Below are 16627 nucleotides of genomic sequence, written 5' to 3'. Positions count from 1 at the left end.
AATAATTTTCAGCTTGTCATTAACTCTGTCAAGCCAAACTGATATATGTTACAGTCTTCAATAATTTGTGCCAAATCATATGTTTCAACCCTTAGTAATTTCATCTAGGAGTATGTTTCTATCTTACTTTGTGTTTTGTTGTTGTTGGTTTTTTTTTTTTTTTTTTAATGTACTCAGTGCTCAAAGCTGATATCCCTGGGTCATCATTCTCCATAGTCACATCAGGAAATTAAAATTTGAAAAAAGAAAGAACTGCCCTAAATGTGTGGGGTTTTTAAAGTTCTGTCAGTAAATGCTTATGTAATGGAAACTTCATGTGTAACTACAGCAGTACCTGCTGCCGTGCAGGTGAACTGGGAACATGAAGTCAGTTTTCCTTCCTGGGCAGCTGGAAGGCACAGGCTTCTCCATGACCTTGGGGTGAGCCTTGCCACCTGTTGCCCTTTTTATACAGAAGTAGCCTGTGCCAGCCAGCAAGGGCAAGCACTGACCTTCCTGGGGAGAAGCAAGAAGAGCTCAGGAGGGCAGTGAAGCAGCTTGGCAGAACAGTCTGGTTTGGAGCACGTGAAATGCTTGTGAGTGGGATGAGAGCCCCAGGCCTCACACGCTGCCAGCTCTGCTCCTGCCTGCTGGCACTGCCAGCACCTGCACCTGGTACTGCCACTACCATGGCCAGATACAGCAGGCACTGCTGGCTGCTGCTGCAGGGAGCCCAGCTTACAATTACTCTTTCAAAATGATTGAGTGTCAAGCATCTTTGTAATAGTAAAAATTTCAAAAAACAATTAATGGAGGATCAAATAGGAAAAGAAGCCATAAAATGTTTATGTAACTTCACATAAAATAATTGCCTTTAGTTTAGCTAATCAAAAGTTTGGCTAGATCAGCTTAAATAATTTTTATTTAAAATTAAGCTTTAAGTCTGAACTTAAAATCTTTGCTCTCTTCATCCATCATATTCATCTATCAATTTCTTAGCTTCTAACTGTTTACAGCTCTCCTGCATATCTATATGCTGCCTTTACCTTGTGGAGAAAAAGAGTCATTATGTAAATAGTGACCCAACTGCTGGGCTTTCTGCTTATATATCAGCATTCAGGATGGTAGTGATTCAAGGCTCAGAATACATATGAGGTGTGGTCAGATAAAATTTGCATTATCACACAGAGGCTAAACAACCTTGTAGTAGGATCTGTCACTGCTTCATAGAAGAAAATATAAGAAAGAAACTTGATGTATTAATTTTTGGGAGAGATAAAGTTGGGAGATTTTCTGTCTGGTAAATTTTTGTTGCTACTAGATACTTCTAGACAGAGATTTTGAAAAATAAGTTTTCTAAAATACCAATATGTAGGTGTCCATTAATGTTATGTAAAAATAAATCAAAGCATTTCAAATAATAATTTTTAGTACCATTAAGTGGTTTGTTACAAGAAGTAATAGTCAAATATTCCTACAGGCCCATCTCTATATAAAGAAATGGGAATTTCATTACCAGGATGCATAAGAAAGATATATTTCCAAAAATAAATAAATGCCTTCTCATCACTCTAGGAGTTCTGCATCTTAAAATATAAGAAAACAAAACAGAACGAACTCTGCTCCAGCTGGGCTGTGGTGTTACATGGGCAATGGAGGGTTGCATGGATGGCAGGCCATGGCTGGAACAAGGAAAGATCAGGTATATGATAGAGTGAGATCTCTCCAATAGGTAATTGGAGTGGTAGATGATGTAAGTGGGATGTGCTGGGGAAGCAGAAGTGATGGCCTGAACAGCTCATGCTGTTCAGGAATAGGATAGGGAGGCGTCATTTCCAAGAACTACTTGGTGTCCCAGCTCTAAAAGTTTCTTGGGTCCATGCATGGTGGCAGAGTTCATGATAGCCAGCACTCACCTGCAGGGAAACAGTGCCAATACCTGGTGCCTGTTTTGTGTAGACAACTGGATACATGTGCTACAGATAATTTGATTTATGGTGGTTCCTTATACCATAGACATGGCCAAAAAATGCTTATTTTCCTCTTATAACCAACGTTTAACTAAGGAAAGGCATATTTAACCTGTTTTTCATGTATATTTCCCATAAACACAAGTTTGTATAGGCAAGTTTGCTATTCACAAGCCAGACCTTTTTTTTTTTCTCTGCAGCAACTCTGTGAATCACCCCATTGCAGTGGAGGAAGGAGGGTGGAATTATTTCCACACATTTTCAGAGACAATGGAGGTGATTGATGATGAAGGGCCTTGACAGGTTGTTCACTTAATCCCTGGACTGGCTTTTATCCCAAATGAAGATGTAGTTTACTGACATACCTTGCTGTGGAATACTTTCATGGGCTGTATGATGATCTTATCCATATCCCTCAAGCCTTTTATTGAAAGTATTCCCAGGACTTTTCTTCACCACATCAACTCTCTATCTCTCTCCATGTCTAAACACTGCTTTGCACTGAAGCAGGAAGGAGTGTGCAACCTCAGCTTTGTAGGTGTGAAGGAGCATGAACCAATACCTGAGCTACTCCAGCTGCCAGCCTGAGCTCCCTGCACTTACTCCCCTGTTCCCACAGAAGCTAAGCACTGGAATGGGGCTTGCCACACATAGGAACTGTAAGTTTTTTCCATAGCCTGTGCTTTGGCACCTGTTTGTGCTTACAGGGGTGGCTCCTGTGCATCCTCTCCATTCATTTAAGGCAGGTAGCTGCTAACTTCCAATGCCTGCTTGTCCATTGTTTTGGTCTGGCATCTGCAAGCTTGATTTGTTTGGCATTTGATGGCCTGAGGCAGATGAGATGTGGGGCCAACCTTTCAAAAGCAGAGCTCTGTTTACACACGAATCAAGTATTGTGACATAAGTGTTACATGAAAATGCAAGTGACAGGATTAATGTATATGTTCCAGTCTGCAGATGAGTTTTGTAAGAAATAAGAGGTTTTTTGAAATGCTAGGCACTAATTTAAAATCAGAGCCTCAAAATCACTATGTACAAGCTCTTTGGCTTTGGGAGAAAACTTGGGGCTCATTAATTCATTCTGTTTTCCCTTTCTGTCTCCTGTAGGCACTAGCATTGAGCTGGAGGAGCCCAAATGACTCCTTGCAAAGGTGGAGCATGCTTTTTAGCTGACAGCTTTGGGGAGGTGAGCACACTCAGATTTGACATCTTGTAAAGGAGATGTTCCTTACCATGACATCTGGCCTGCTCCTGGGGCTGAACTTGGCTTGTGCATCAATTCTCAGTAGAGATAGTTGCAAGGAGGTGTGGGTATGTGAAGAATGTGAGAACATGTTGTGCATTTAGAGGTCATTGCTGGTGAGGGATATTCAATATACTGTAGTCTGGCACTATCTGGGGTTCTCCTGTTTGGTTTTGTGCCAGTCAACTGAAAATTCTACTGAATAGAACAACTTACTCCTTTTGTCAGCCAGAAAAGACTGTGATCAAGATACGTTTCAGCAGAAAAGATGGTATTTTATTTTTCATACACTTTGCTTCTTAGTTGGAGTCTAAACATAATAAATATTTAACTTCTGAGCTTTCTTGCTCTGATTATTTCTGTGTAATATTTTACTTGATATTCAGTTAAGCAGATGAAACATTATTGTTGGTTCATCTGTTTTAGCAATATAGCTTTATACATTTCAATGTCTGTTCTCAAGTAGTTATTAAAAGTAAAGAACAAATACTTTATCTCTTTTGTGTGATACCTTTAACCCTCAAAAAGATTGATATAGAGAGGAATAGTGATTGGGGAAAATTTTTACAACAGAGAAAGTGAACAAGTCAGCTCGTTCATATTGCATTGGCATAAACAACCAGCAGAACTTTCTTGTTATATTTGTAATTTCACTTAAATAACTTTAAATTTGAAAAGCTTTCTGTTGATCATTTTGATGAGGTAAGTAGTGAACTTGCTAGTAAACTTGCACCTGTGTACAGCTTAGAGGAGGAAAGAGGTGTTCTTTCTCTGAACTGTGAACCAAAGTTCAGAGAAAGAAGAAGCACTGGCAGTAAATGAACTGGCACAATTTAGTCTGTTGCTGTTTAGGCTGACTTTTCCAGTCCTGTGTCATTACATAGGCACCTTGTCATTTGAGGAAATAACATTTTTGTTAGCCTGACATAAGCAAGCTGAATCAGTTATGACCAGATTGTCTTGTTTTTACTGGACAGAATACTGTTTCCATGGATCTCCTCTGTCTCCTTCATATCTTCTGGGGTTCAAACTGACACCTTAATGCTGTGCAAAGGGCAGTTCCTGTGTGCTGAGTGTGAGCTAAACAGAGACGTTTTCCAGTTCATTCAGAAGTTCCTCAGATCCCAAACCATAAGATACACATTTCTATTATAGAGGGTAGGGAGCAGAGATGGAGAAATATTTGATAAACAGAGGCAGCAATAGAAAGTGGAAAGAGTAGTAAACATAGCTGAAAAATCCTTCCTGTATTTAAAAAAAAACCTGCAAAGTCCTCAAAACCCAACACAGTCATTACATGCTTAAAAACATGGAATTGCTATTTAAATTTGCTTTGTAATTTCTTTCCTCTTTTTTTTTTCTGAAAAACTCTCTAGATATCTTTTTGTATGTATGTATCTGTGTGTATATATATATCGGGTCTCCTTTCTGGTGTGCCATAGAAATGTCACAATTTTTTTATCTGTGCCTTTATACAGAGGATTTTTAAACATTTTATTTTTCTGGTTAGGTATCTCATTGTTCAGAAGACTTAATACTCAACACACTCATGACTTCCTTACTTCTGTCTTTCCAAGTTGAAGAACTAATTTAAGGCAACATACTGAGGGTAAGTGAAGCAAGCTTTAAGGCTGGCTCTGCACAGACCTTTATCTAGGGCCCTGCCAGTACAGCTCATTCATTAACTCAGTTTGTCTGAGTTTGTTTTCATCCATGTGAAAGGAAGGCAGATGACTGTAGTCTGTGGGAATTCCTTTACATATATTTTTCATCTCTGACCTAGGACAGAGTTTCTTACTTCTGGGCCTCTCTTAGCTTTGGGACATTTGCTGCAGTGCCCAATATGATATGTTGTTTCTTAGATGAAACTGCATTTGTATGATGACGACATAGATCAGGGGGAAAAAAGGGTGTAGAGATAACCAAATTCAGTTGTCCTCAACAAACCAGTTCATCTGTTGCAAGCCTACAGTATCTTATTCTAGTATCTTCTTCACAGAGTACCTTTTTATCCCAGCTCTAGTTGTCATAGAATCATGGAATCATTTAGTTTGGAAAAGACCTCTGAGGTGAAATCCAACCATTATGTAACTGTCATATAACCTCAAACTTAGGTCCCCATGTCACCATTGTCTTTCGATACGTGGCAGGAAAATGTGCACTTGCAGCCCAGAAAGCTGACCACATCCTGGGCTGCATCAAAAGAAGAGTGGCCAGCAGGTGAAGGAAGGTGACATATGTCCTAGTCTTGTCCTCAGTCCTAGTGTTGGTTCCTGCTGTTCCCCACTGGGCCTCCACATAGACCCCAGACATGACTTGTCACCTGAAATTGCCCAAGGCTGTTGGTTGAACTGCTTGGCATCACCTGTCTGGGTGCCCTGGGGGACAGCAGAGCTCCTGGGGAAAAGCATCTCTTCTGCTGGAGTTGTCCTCAGGTCCTGCTGGTTCCTGACTCTGGAGGCACCCCACCCCCCTTTCCTGCTCCCTGGCTTTCCTGTCAGTACTGACATTCCATTTCCCAAGTGTATGAAATTTACAAATGCAAAACGAGCATTATTCCATTTCTCACTAGGAAGAGGGTTGTCAAGACAGAAGCAACTATTCCTGACCCAGTAGCTCATGTGTTTTAGTTGCTATATATGTTAGACATTTTGAAGTGCTTATTTATATAAGATTTCTTTGGTTTTCTTCTCTTGAGATTGCACACAAGTGTTAGCAGATGCAGATACAGTATGGTAGAAGGCTAAACAGTCTGTTTTGTGTAAAACTGATACACTTGGGATGGTTCTGAGATGATACACTTAGGATTACCCGATTCAGTAGAGTGATCTGCATACCCTGTAAAGAAAAATAAAAAGAGTACAATTAAATACAAAGAAAACAGTAATGACAAACAGTACGTATATATAAGAACAATACTCTGATATCAATATTACAGAGAAAAATTACCAAGCTGAAAATTCTATAATGTTCATATGCTGAAATGGAAATCCTTTGTTTTGGGTAATCTCTTTATGGGATAATTATTAGCATCTGTTAACATTGTGTTAATATTATGGTCCTGGAGATAGAAGGGATCCAAGAAAATTGATTGATTTTTCTATGGATCACCTTCTCCAAGCTCAAGAGTGGTCCATCCTCACATGCAGTGAAGCAGAGATGATCATCCCCTTCTACTCAGCACTGGGGAGGCCACAGCTGGAGCACTGCCCACTCTGGTCTCCTCCATACAAAAGAAACATGGAATACTGGAAAGAGTCAAGTGAAGGCCCATGACTATGGTAAAGGGACTGGAGTTTTTGTCGTATGAGGTGAGGTTAAACCTCAAGAAGGAAAAACCTGGGGCTAGGGGAGGATCTTGCTGGTGTGTAAATATCTATTTTACAGGGAAAGATGAGGCAGACCCTTCTTGATGAAAGGACAAGAGGCTGTGGACAGACTTCAATACAGGGAACTCCCTTTAAACAAGAAAGCCAGAATCTCCTTTTGGATGTCTTTATTACTTATTTGGTATATCTGATGTACTTAAAGAGCCGATTTCCACAATGAAATGGGTTCAGAGCCTGTATGCCCTGTACTCCAATAAAAAGAGTTGGTGAAACCTCAAATATAGTTAAAATGTGTATGTAATTGGTAAAGGGTCCTAGACCATCCTGATCCAGAGGAACACCAGGTTCCTTTGTTCCCCTGTGTAAGACAGTCCAATATTTTCACTGTAGATTTTATGCTCCTACTTCTGTGTTACCTGTGTATTTTTTCCTACACAGTTTGGTTGAGACTGAGTTCCTGTCTTTTCCAATCAGCTGGCAGAAAGCTGATTTCAGAGAATAGTCCCTGGATGTATAATGTCGTGAGCATCAAGGGGCATCAGAGGAGTGATAACTGGCACTACTGAGATACCTATTTAAATATTGTGTTGCTGAGACTTTTGCAATTTCATGTTGCTGACAGAACTCATTACAAGGTACAAGACATAGAAAGAGAGAGAGATTTTTTAGAGACTCTCTTTCCAGTGGAATACAAGACAAAACCAGTTCACTAAAGTTTCTTGGAGGAAGCACTAAAATGTGGTTTATGGCCTTTAGAAACCCAGGTGTGGAGAAACGTGCTGATAATGGATTAACTAGCATAGTAGATAAAATAATAGTAAGCTTTGGTGTTTGGCAGATGGAACATAAACACATTCAGGACAAAGCATGAAATCACCTGTGCCTGAGATATGTATGCAACTCTACTTCACTTGTTCTTTCATCCAAAATCCTGGACAAAATGCAAAAATCATTTGGCAGAGTCTGGCTATGTCTACATGAGCACGAAGTGTGGTGCAATAGGAGGGAAGCAGGACAGCCTACCCATGGCAGAGCAGCTGATGTCCATGCTGCTTGTGCTCTGGGGCTTTCCTCAAGTAGCTTTAGTGTGGTGCTAGAGACTCTGTGCCCATCAGCAGCAGCAGTCAGTGAGATGCACTCCTGGATTAAATGCTTTCACTTCCTTTCCTGGGAAAGCAATTTATTTTGAATTTCTGAGCCACTCCATAGCGTGAACCAAGTGCAGTTACGTGGGGACTATCAGCAGCTTCACAATTGCCCTCCTCCTTTGTGCTAAAAAGTGAATATAGGCTCCTTCCTTTCTTAAAATGCTCTTCTATGGGAAGTCCTTTGCCTGGTTTATACTCCAGTATAAACTGAAGCATTAGGAGACTCTAGTTGCCTTTATGTAAAATAAAAGTACCTCCAGTAATTTATAGAATACTATATATATTTGTGTGTGTGTGTGTGTGTATCTCTATATGAAGTGTACAGCCTTAACCCGCATATACACACTTAAAATAAAGAATATCCAGGAAACATAGGGAAATTATGGCAATGCAGAATGTGCAACATAGTGGGACTTTGACATGTGAGATGATGATTTACATGTCTAATGGACCAATGCAGCACATTGCCAAACCGAAACCAGTTGAGGTAACTTAACTGCCATCCAGAGGGGCCTGGACAGACTTGAGAGGTGGAGCCATGACCCTCATAGAGCTCAACAAGGCCAAGTGCAAGGTCCTACATCTGGGTTGGGGCGATCCCAAGCATGAATACAGGCTGGGCAGAGAGCAGATTGAGGTGTAGCCCTGGGGAGAAGGACTTGGGGGTGTTGGTGGGTGACAGGCTGGACGTGAGCCAGCAAATGTGCACTTGCAGCCTAGAAAGCCTAATGTCTCCTGGGCTGCATCAAAAGGAGAGTGGCCAGCGGGGTGTGGGACAGAATTCTGCTCCTGCACTGCTCTCATGAGACACCATCTGAATACTACATCCAGCTCTGGGGTCCCAAGCACACAATGGACATGGACATCCTCAAGCAGGTCGAGAGGAGGGCTGTGAAGATGATCAGGAGCACCTCTCCTGTGAAGACAGGCTGAAGGAGCTGGGGTTGTTTAGCCTACAGAAGGCTCTGGAGAAAAAGTACAGCAGCCTTCCAGTATCTGAAGGGAGGGTGTGGCATCTGCAGGACAGCTGGAGAGGGTCTTTTTACACAGGTATTTAGTGATAGGAAAATAGGTTATGGCTTATAAAATGAAAGAGGGTTGGTTTATATTAGATCTGAACAAGAAATTCTTTGTTATGAGAGTTCTGAGACACCAGAACAGGTTGCCTGGCAAAGCTGTGGATTCCATGTCCCTGGAAATGTTCAAGGCCAGGTTGAATGAGGCTTTGAGCAGCCTGGTGTATGCAGGCAGAAGTTCCAGTGGCAGAAGTTCCAATGGCAGAAGCATTGGAACTAGCCGATTGTTAAGGTTCCTTCCAACGCAAACCAGTCTATGATTCTGTGATAACTATCGGGGTCCTGATCAAGCCCTAGCCACCTCAATATGCCCCTCAAATTCACAGCACCTCACAAAAAAAAAGTTTGGCAGAGGTAAGCAACAAATTCCAACAAGGTCGTTGTCCTCTTCCAACACCTTCATATTTCAACATATATCCTTTTAGCATATTTATACTGGATGAAGATGTCCTTTCGGGAGCCGTAAGAAATCCCCTGCTTTGCAAGCTGTCACCTCAGACCTGTAAGGTGTTAAGTGGCAGTAGTGCCAATGCTCCCCTCAGCTCCCTGTGCATCTCTGTCATTGGTGCCCGCACGGTACAACATTTCCACCGGCGACCCCGCGGGTTTGTGTGAGTTACTGTGGGCAGGGGCAAGGGAAGGGGGAGGGCCGGGGGACAGGCACGGGGAAGGCCGACTGGCAGCCCCCGCCGGGCGGCGCGGACTGGAGGAGGCGGAGGCGGAGGCGGGCCCGGCACACGCACACGCCGCTCCCGCCGTGCAAGGCTTAAAAAGGGCGGCGCCGAGGCGGCGCGTACAGCCGTGGTCGCTGCTGCTGCCGGGAGGTGAGCAGGGATCGGGGGCTCTGCTGCTGTCGGGGCCGGGGGCCGTCAGGGACGCGCCGCCAAGGGAGGCGGCCGGGCCTGCCGGAGCGGCCGCCGCGGGGCCGGGGTGGTCTGCGCGGCCGCTGTCACCGCGGGGCCCGGCGGTCCCGTCCTCTCCCGCCGCCGGTCCCTGTAGGTTGTCTTTGCGAGGCCGCGGGGCTTTACTCCCGGCCCTCAGTGGGATCAGCGTCGTCCCCCCCCGTCCCCCCCCCGGAGCCGGCTGGGCTTCCCCTCGCACAAAAGCCTTCAGGAAAGCGTAGCGGTCTGTCTCCGGCCTCCCCCCGGCGCTGCGGCAGCTCGGGCTGGCCGGGCATTGTTCGGCGCCGGCGTTGCCCTCCAGCCCGGCTCGGCTCGGCCTGGCGCGGGGTGGGCGGCTCGGCCGGGCCAAGCAGCAGGTAGCGGGCAGGGCAGCGCGGTGCTGCCCGCCGGCCCCGCGGCTTCGCGTTCGTTTAGCTGCCGGACTTTGCCTTCGAGTACGTTGTTCTTTCGGGCGTGAGTGCAGCGTGTACTTGATACAGCTTTTTTTGCTTCTTCCTTTAAAGCAGTTTAGAGTACGTGTGGAAATGCAGCGTGAGGCAAACTGGCCTAAAATGGAAGGTTGAATGGCTTTGACTTTGCAGGCCTCCTCTGCTGCTAGGTAGGACTTGCAGTGCTACAGCACAGAGATTTAGCCTGGTTACCGACGCTTTTGTTCTAGGATGCATACATTTCTTGTTCCTGTTCAACAGGAATTGCAACACTTGAAGCCTTCTAAATTTCTAAACGGCATGTCTGTGAGCTGTCTGGAGTATTGCGGACACCCTCCTGGACTATGTAATCTAAACATATGCCTCACTTTGGTTAGCCTCATAGATGTGATGGTCAGGTTCTTGATAGGAAAGAACAGACCTCATCCATGTGGTGTTAATAGATTTCCATTTTCATCTGCATTGCTTTACAGGGAATCATGCACTCTCCTGAGCCTGGTGAGGAAAGTTTATTATTCCCTCTTAGCTTTGGAACGTGCTCTCAAACTCACAAGCTGAGATTTCTCAGCCCCAGGATTTGGATCAGATTTCTTGCATCAAAATTGAATATAAGAGGGCATTGAGTTTACTGAAAAATACCTTTCTCTGCCTCTTGCAACAATAGCAGTATTAATAATGCAAAAACTGATACATAGAGTTCCTCATGGACTCTTGCTGTTGCTGCCTTTTTAAAGTTTAAGGATATGTAGCTTGTTTGTATTGGGATGGGGAAATGTTTGAAGATGGCTGATGGGAAAAATCTAAAGCTTGTCATTACAAGTTGCTGTTGTGTGTAGTGTTATCAATTCAAGGTCTTAAGCAAACAGCCTTAGCCTAGTCTGAGGACTGCATGATTACAATGAAATTACAAAGGTAGCTTCTAAATTTGGTAGATGTTGTTTTACAACTACAACTTGAGCAACATGAGGCTGGAAATAAGTCTTCAGTTTTTGAGAAGGAAACCCCCAAGTAGCTTTTTGCTTCAAGGACAAGTACAAGGTTGATATTGGTAGAAAAAACAAACCCAGCAATTTATAGTGGATGGCAAGACAACTTTGAAGTATTTTTGTGGGTAAGTGACTTGCCTGTTTTTTGAGCGAAGTCTCTGTAGCTGGTTCTCCCATCTCCTTGCTTCGCTAGAAAGGAATACTTCATGGGATTTTTGGGAGGAGGCAGAGGTGTGTTGTACCTTCCCTTTTTTGTGTGTGTTGTTCTCCAGTGAGGCAGAGTAAAATCTTCTCTTTCTTATCCTTCCAAGAAAACAACGCTTTTACTAAAGTGGACAACAGAAGGTAATAATAGATTTTTGTGTTTTGTTTTTCTTGATAATATGGTTGATGGAATTGGGTAGACTGAAGAAGACTAATGGCATGAAATTTTTTGAATGTGCAGCAGAGGCAAGAGAGATGTTCTGGCCCAAGGATACATTGCTTGATAAACTTGGCTTCTGGTAGTCTTATAAACAGACTGCCTGCCATATCCTGCTTCCCTGCTCTGCTAAATTAAAAGTTCAGATATGTTAAATATTTCACTACGGTTAATATAACAAGTGGTAACTCCCTAGAAATCCTCACAAGTAAGAGGGGTGATTGTTTATTCATTGGTGAATGGTTTTGTGGGGGAGTTTACAATGCTGTGTGGCTCAGGGAAGCTCTACTGTACAGTGTTGACCTTTCCAGGCTGTAGGCTGAACCCTGTCAGCGGATGTGGGGCTTGCATTTCCGCAGATCCCACCTGACTCCTGAAACAAGGACACTTGATAGCAATAAGGCTTCTGCTCTCTTGCTGCCTTTCATGTTGAGAGTTACTCATCTACACAGGGTAAAATATGATTTCCTACCCCAGCAGGGAGTTTGGAGCTAGATAATCTTTAAGGTATTTTTCAAACCAAACCATTCTGTGATGGTAAATTTTTTTTGTTGTTGTTAGGATTTGAATTTTAGTAGTACTGGTAGTTTGCTCAAAACTGATTGAAAACAGCTTGCATGATTTTATAGAGATGTAGAGGAAAAATGGATTTTGCTTTTGTAGTTGAACCATTTAAGTGCTATACCAGAAGTGCATGATGTTCTATTTCCAGAAGAGGATTTCTTCCTTTTTTTTATGAATTACTGTCTTGAACCTGGAACTCTTAAGCTTTTTAGTTTGATGCTGCATGTGCCATGGTTTGGAAATTTGGCTTCTGCAGTCTGACTGCAATAATAGCCTAGTAAAGTTGAATTAGTTTCCTAGGAAAGCGAGAAGATGCTTACTATCACTGAGTCAGAGTAGATGCAGGCATACTTTAATACCTGTGGTCAGAAGATTGTTCTGTTTGTCATTCTATTTTTTGGGCTGCTGGTGTTGGGAGGTCATTCAGTGAGCTAATTGCTTCTCATAAGTACTTACTGATCTTCCAATCTCAGAGTGTTAAGGGTTATTTTTTTGTAACAACCTGCTGGATGTAAGCCCTGTCTAGTGCAGTGCAGTGGGGCTTAGTGCGCCTGACCCAGGTTGCCTTCGGCGAGAGTTCAGATATCCAAAGTATGAGTGAGAAGCTCCTTCTCACAGAGTCTCAACTGAGCACTTAAACCATGTGTTAGCTTGATACCGCATACTGGGCTTTCTGAATAGTAGCCTTTTCCTGGGGGGAGTAGAATGAATAAGTTGGTATGATCTACTCACCTTGAGTCTGATTTACTCAGCTTGAGTAGGTCATACCAGGAAAAAGCTGTTTGGTTCTGTATGGTGGCTTCCATCGAAGTGGTGTTTGGAATGACACTAGATTGACAGAGTAGTGCCATGGTGTACTTGCAAGTCAGAGTTGCAGGGATGCAGTTCTAATGGATAGCAGCGTAGGCTGAAAAATAAATATTTGTAGGCATCTTATCTGGTTTTTGGAGATGAGAAACCAGCCAGATTGCTTAGTGCCATGGTGTGTATGTACAGGCATGGATTAAAGGTAACTCAAAGCAATCATTCTCTGAAAGGTTTTAGTGGTAAGTGTTGGTTTTCCTTCATACACAGGGTTACCAAATGTTGTTGGAGGACTGTAATTGCACAAAAGGCATTGAACAGATTCTTGTCACGTGTTTCAACTCCTGAACTGGAATAAACTCCAGTGACCTCACCAGTGTGCACTCAAATTACTTACTGGACCTCACTGAGAGGCAGGAATCCAGGTGGAGTTCCACTTGATTGCAAGGCGACTGAGGCCAAATGTCTGAGGCCTGTGACTTTCTTGTTGATGTGAACAGAACCTTGACACACCCATTTCAGATTTAGTGCTCCTTAAAGGTTGTGGCAGAAACCTGAACTTTGATTGGACTTTGAGTAAGTCAGTGTCCTAACTTATGGGTCTGAATCCAGCTTGTAGGTTGTTTCCCTCCAGTTCTGCCTTGTCCCAAATGCAGGAAGAGAATCTGAACCAGTAGAGGGAACGTACACCCCAGTATGTGATGCCCCATAGTTGCTGAGAGCCTGACTTAGGGAATTGAAGAGGAGTTGGATGTGAAGTGTGAATATTAAGGACCTGTGGTTCCTCCTGCCTGGGATGTGTTCCTAGTTCTCTAGTTCTTTCCTCTTCACTCTTGCAGGAAGGAAAGGTCAGTTACTGCTTTAAAAGAAGGGTTTGTAGCTCTCGTGCTTGGCTGGATAAACTAGGTGATTTCTGGGTAAGATTAAAAAAAAAAAAAGTTGGGGAGGGGCTGGGGGTGAGGCAGAGGTGGTGGAGAAGGTCATAGTAGTGGATTAGACAGTTCAATGTGTTTGGTTTTTTCAGACAAATTTTCTCTAGCTGAGGAGTCATATATGACATGACAGGCTGCACCACAGTAGGCATCTTGCTGTCCTGTTTGTTATACAGAGCTTAAACTAGGATTTCTCCTTCGGGTCTCAAATACTGAAGCTGCTTTGCTGTATCTTGAAGGTGGTTGTGGTTTGCTTGCTGGTTGGTTTGGCTGTGTTACAGGTGTTTGCAAGACCTCAGTCAGATACTCCTCTGACTGCAGGACAGGCAGAAAATCCTGGGAGGATTTGTAAGCAATGTTTACTGTTTTGTGCCTAATGTGTAGTATTACAGTAGTCCACCCTCTTCCCCAGCTGTGCTGTTGTGTTTCCTTCTGGGAGCTAATGGCTATCTGGTCATTGAAATGAGTTGATCTAGTTGAGAACTAGCATCAGGAATAATACAGAAAGATTGTGTTTGCCAGATCACCTCCCTTGTGACTGCCTGGCTAGCGTGGAAAGGGTTGTGGCAGCATGTTACCTAGGACAGGGTGGACGGACTCAAATTTAAGGTGATTATAAATGCACTCTGAGATTAGGATTATGTATTCCAGTCAGACAAAAGGATTTCTCAGATTAATAGCCAAAGCTATTTGTTCTACCTGGTTTGTTATACATAATAAAGGGGCTAGAACATGATTCTGCGCTTGTTCTTTTGAAGGCTGAGTGGAGAAAGGCTTAAGAAAAAAGAGATCCATGGGAGCTGTGCAGTGTAACCTGTAAGAGTAAGTAAAAAAAAGACTGCAGTGGCAGGTAGCTGTCAGGACAATTCAAAGGTATGTGGGTGGCTGGTTCCCTGTTGCAGCATATCATAATGAAAACATCATAATGCTATATTGCTCATAACAAGAGATAGGCAGCTTGTCTTGTAGATTTCTCCTCCCTGCAAGAGGCTGTAGAAATAACACAGCCTGTTCTTTTACACTGTGTGATGGACCTGCCTTTATGGCAGTGCTAGTGTGTTGTTTATCTAAATATTAGCACAGAGAGAAAGAAAGGCCATTGGTTCTTGGGGTTGTTTTCTCTGCAATACAGAAGGCCGTGGCTGCTCTCCTGTTCTCTTCTGTTGCACTCGAACCATGTCTGGCTATGGGCAGACAATAGGCAGGCTGCTGCCTGCTGTAAATAGACCATTGTATGCCCAGAGTAGGAGCAGCAAAGAGCGGCAGAGCCCTGCCAGCTTGGGTCACTGCCTTGAGATACTGGCTGTGCTGTAAAGAATGAGTCTTGGGTGCTGCAGCGTGGGTGGGTGTGTGTGAGCAGAGAGAGCTGGCTTTGTCTGAAACTTACAGATCTCCTTAGCCAAATTGATATGGTGAGTGCAGAGGGATGCCTTTTTGGGCTGCACTGGGGGAATTGTTTCTTTGGAGGTGGTCAAGACAGATAGTCGTCTCTGAAGCAGTTTTGTCTCATTACCCAAACTTCTTTCCTTCTGGTCTTTAAAAAAAACATAGCAAAGTCTACTGATTGCATTGAAAAAAAAGTGATTTTGACCTCAAATGTTGATTCTGCTCTTTCCCCCCCCTACATGTAGCAATCTGAGTATTACAGTATTACAGACTGGTACTTTTCGTTTGGTATCTCCTTCCTTTTGGTCTTCAGCTGTGTCTCACACTGGGGCTTAGTTTGAGTCTGTCCCTTGTGTTCCAGATCCTGCTTGGTAAGAAAGAATTGCAGGACTAGAATTTGTGAAGAGAGTGTGGCTTTTTTTACTTGCCTTGAGTGAGCAAACTTAGCTGGGCCCTTCCTTGAGGAAAACAACTGAAAGCTAAATGCAAGCTGTACTGTGAGGATCTTTGTATCTCAGTATAAGGACTCTAAACCATTCTCCTTGGTCATGAGAAAAACCCAGGGTGTCTGATGATGTTGGAGCATGAGCCAGCTAGATACTGAGATGACTTGAAGGCATTGAAGCTGCTTTCTTGATGGGGTATTTGGATGCATATGTTAAGAATGCAAATTTATTGTCTTGGTTACATCTGGCTTGTCCTAAATGCAGAAGATGAGCTCATATGACTTCACAGATAGTGTTAAAGCTTGCAATGGCTTAGTCTTGCAGAAAACTGTGTCCTCGTCTTTTGTGTGGATGAGGCAGGAGACATAATAAGATATTATCTCAATATAAACATAAGCAGCAAAATGTATCATTGCATACCTGATAACTTGTGGTATAACTGCTCAAGAGCAGTTCTATATTGCAGGCTTCCCTAGAAAGAGCTGGTCAAGGAAATGAAAAGCAGAGGTGTGTATCTCTTCTCTTCACCCAGGCTGAAATCATAGCTGATCCTTGACTATAATGGGACTGCTGTGTGAGTTAAATGATGTTTGCTTCAGTTCTTGTTACCTGTAAAGGCATCACAGCCTTTTGAGTAATTCAATTTATGTTGCATTCCTAAATCATAGTGTGTGTGCAGGACATGTCATGACTAATGCAGACAGGAAAGCAGTTTTAAAAGTTAAAGGTGCTCATTGTGGAGAGGAGGAAAGAGCTAAGCTTGCTCTTAGCCATTACCCACTTCACCCCCTTGTCTAGTTTTATAATGTGGTGTCTATGATAAATGTGAAATTAACTTTTAAGTCCAGACTTCCTTGTTGGTGTATAAGGTTTTTTATTCTTACTGTTCATCTGTGTATAGTAAAACTTAAGTAGTTTTCACACCTGCAATGCTAATGAACATGATCAGGTGCATAAAAAGCAACTGCATGGTGATCATAACTGTTAAGTCAATAACTGATTTTTTTAACAAA

The 16627-nt window shown here is 43.1% G+C and overlaps 1 protein-coding gene and 1 long non-coding RNA gene across 4 annotated transcripts in view; both read left to right on the top strand.

Moving 5' to 3' along the window:
- The window catches only part of LOC118686736 (uncharacterized), a 51399-nt gene extending 44487 nt beyond the window's left edge, over nucleotides 1–6912 (top strand). For 2 of the 3 annotated variants that reach the window (XR_008508366.1, XR_004980224.1), the window contains 2 exons: nucleotides 3057–3135; nucleotides 4703–6912. This is a non-coding gene — a long non-coding RNA (uncharacterized LOC118686736). The remainder of the gene's footprint in view (nucleotides 1–3056; nucleotides 3136–4702) is intronic. The other variant, XR_004980225.1, reaches the window with a different exon arrangement.
- Nucleotides 6913–9501: 2589 nt separating this feature from the next.
- Nucleotides 9502–16627, top strand: part of ACSL1 (acyl-CoA synthetase long chain family member 1) — a 38137-nt gene continuing 31011 nt past the window's right edge. The window contains exon 1 of the mRNA XM_036381984.2: nucleotides 9502–9569. The gene's annotated coding sequence lies outside the window, so the exon portion shown is untranslated. The remainder of the gene's footprint in view (nucleotides 9570–16627) is intronic.

The sequence above is a fragment of the Molothrus ater genome, chromosome 4 (genome assembly GCF_012460135.2).
Source record: "Molothrus ater isolate BHLD 08-10-18 breed brown headed cowbird chromosome 4, BPBGC_Mater_1.1, whole genome shotgun sequence".
Classification (NCBI taxonomy): domain Eukaryota; kingdom Metazoa; phylum Chordata; class Aves; order Passeriformes; family Icteridae; genus Molothrus; species Molothrus ater.
Note: the sequence above shows the minus strand (reverse complement) of the source record. Positions and strands in the feature narration are given on the sequence as shown.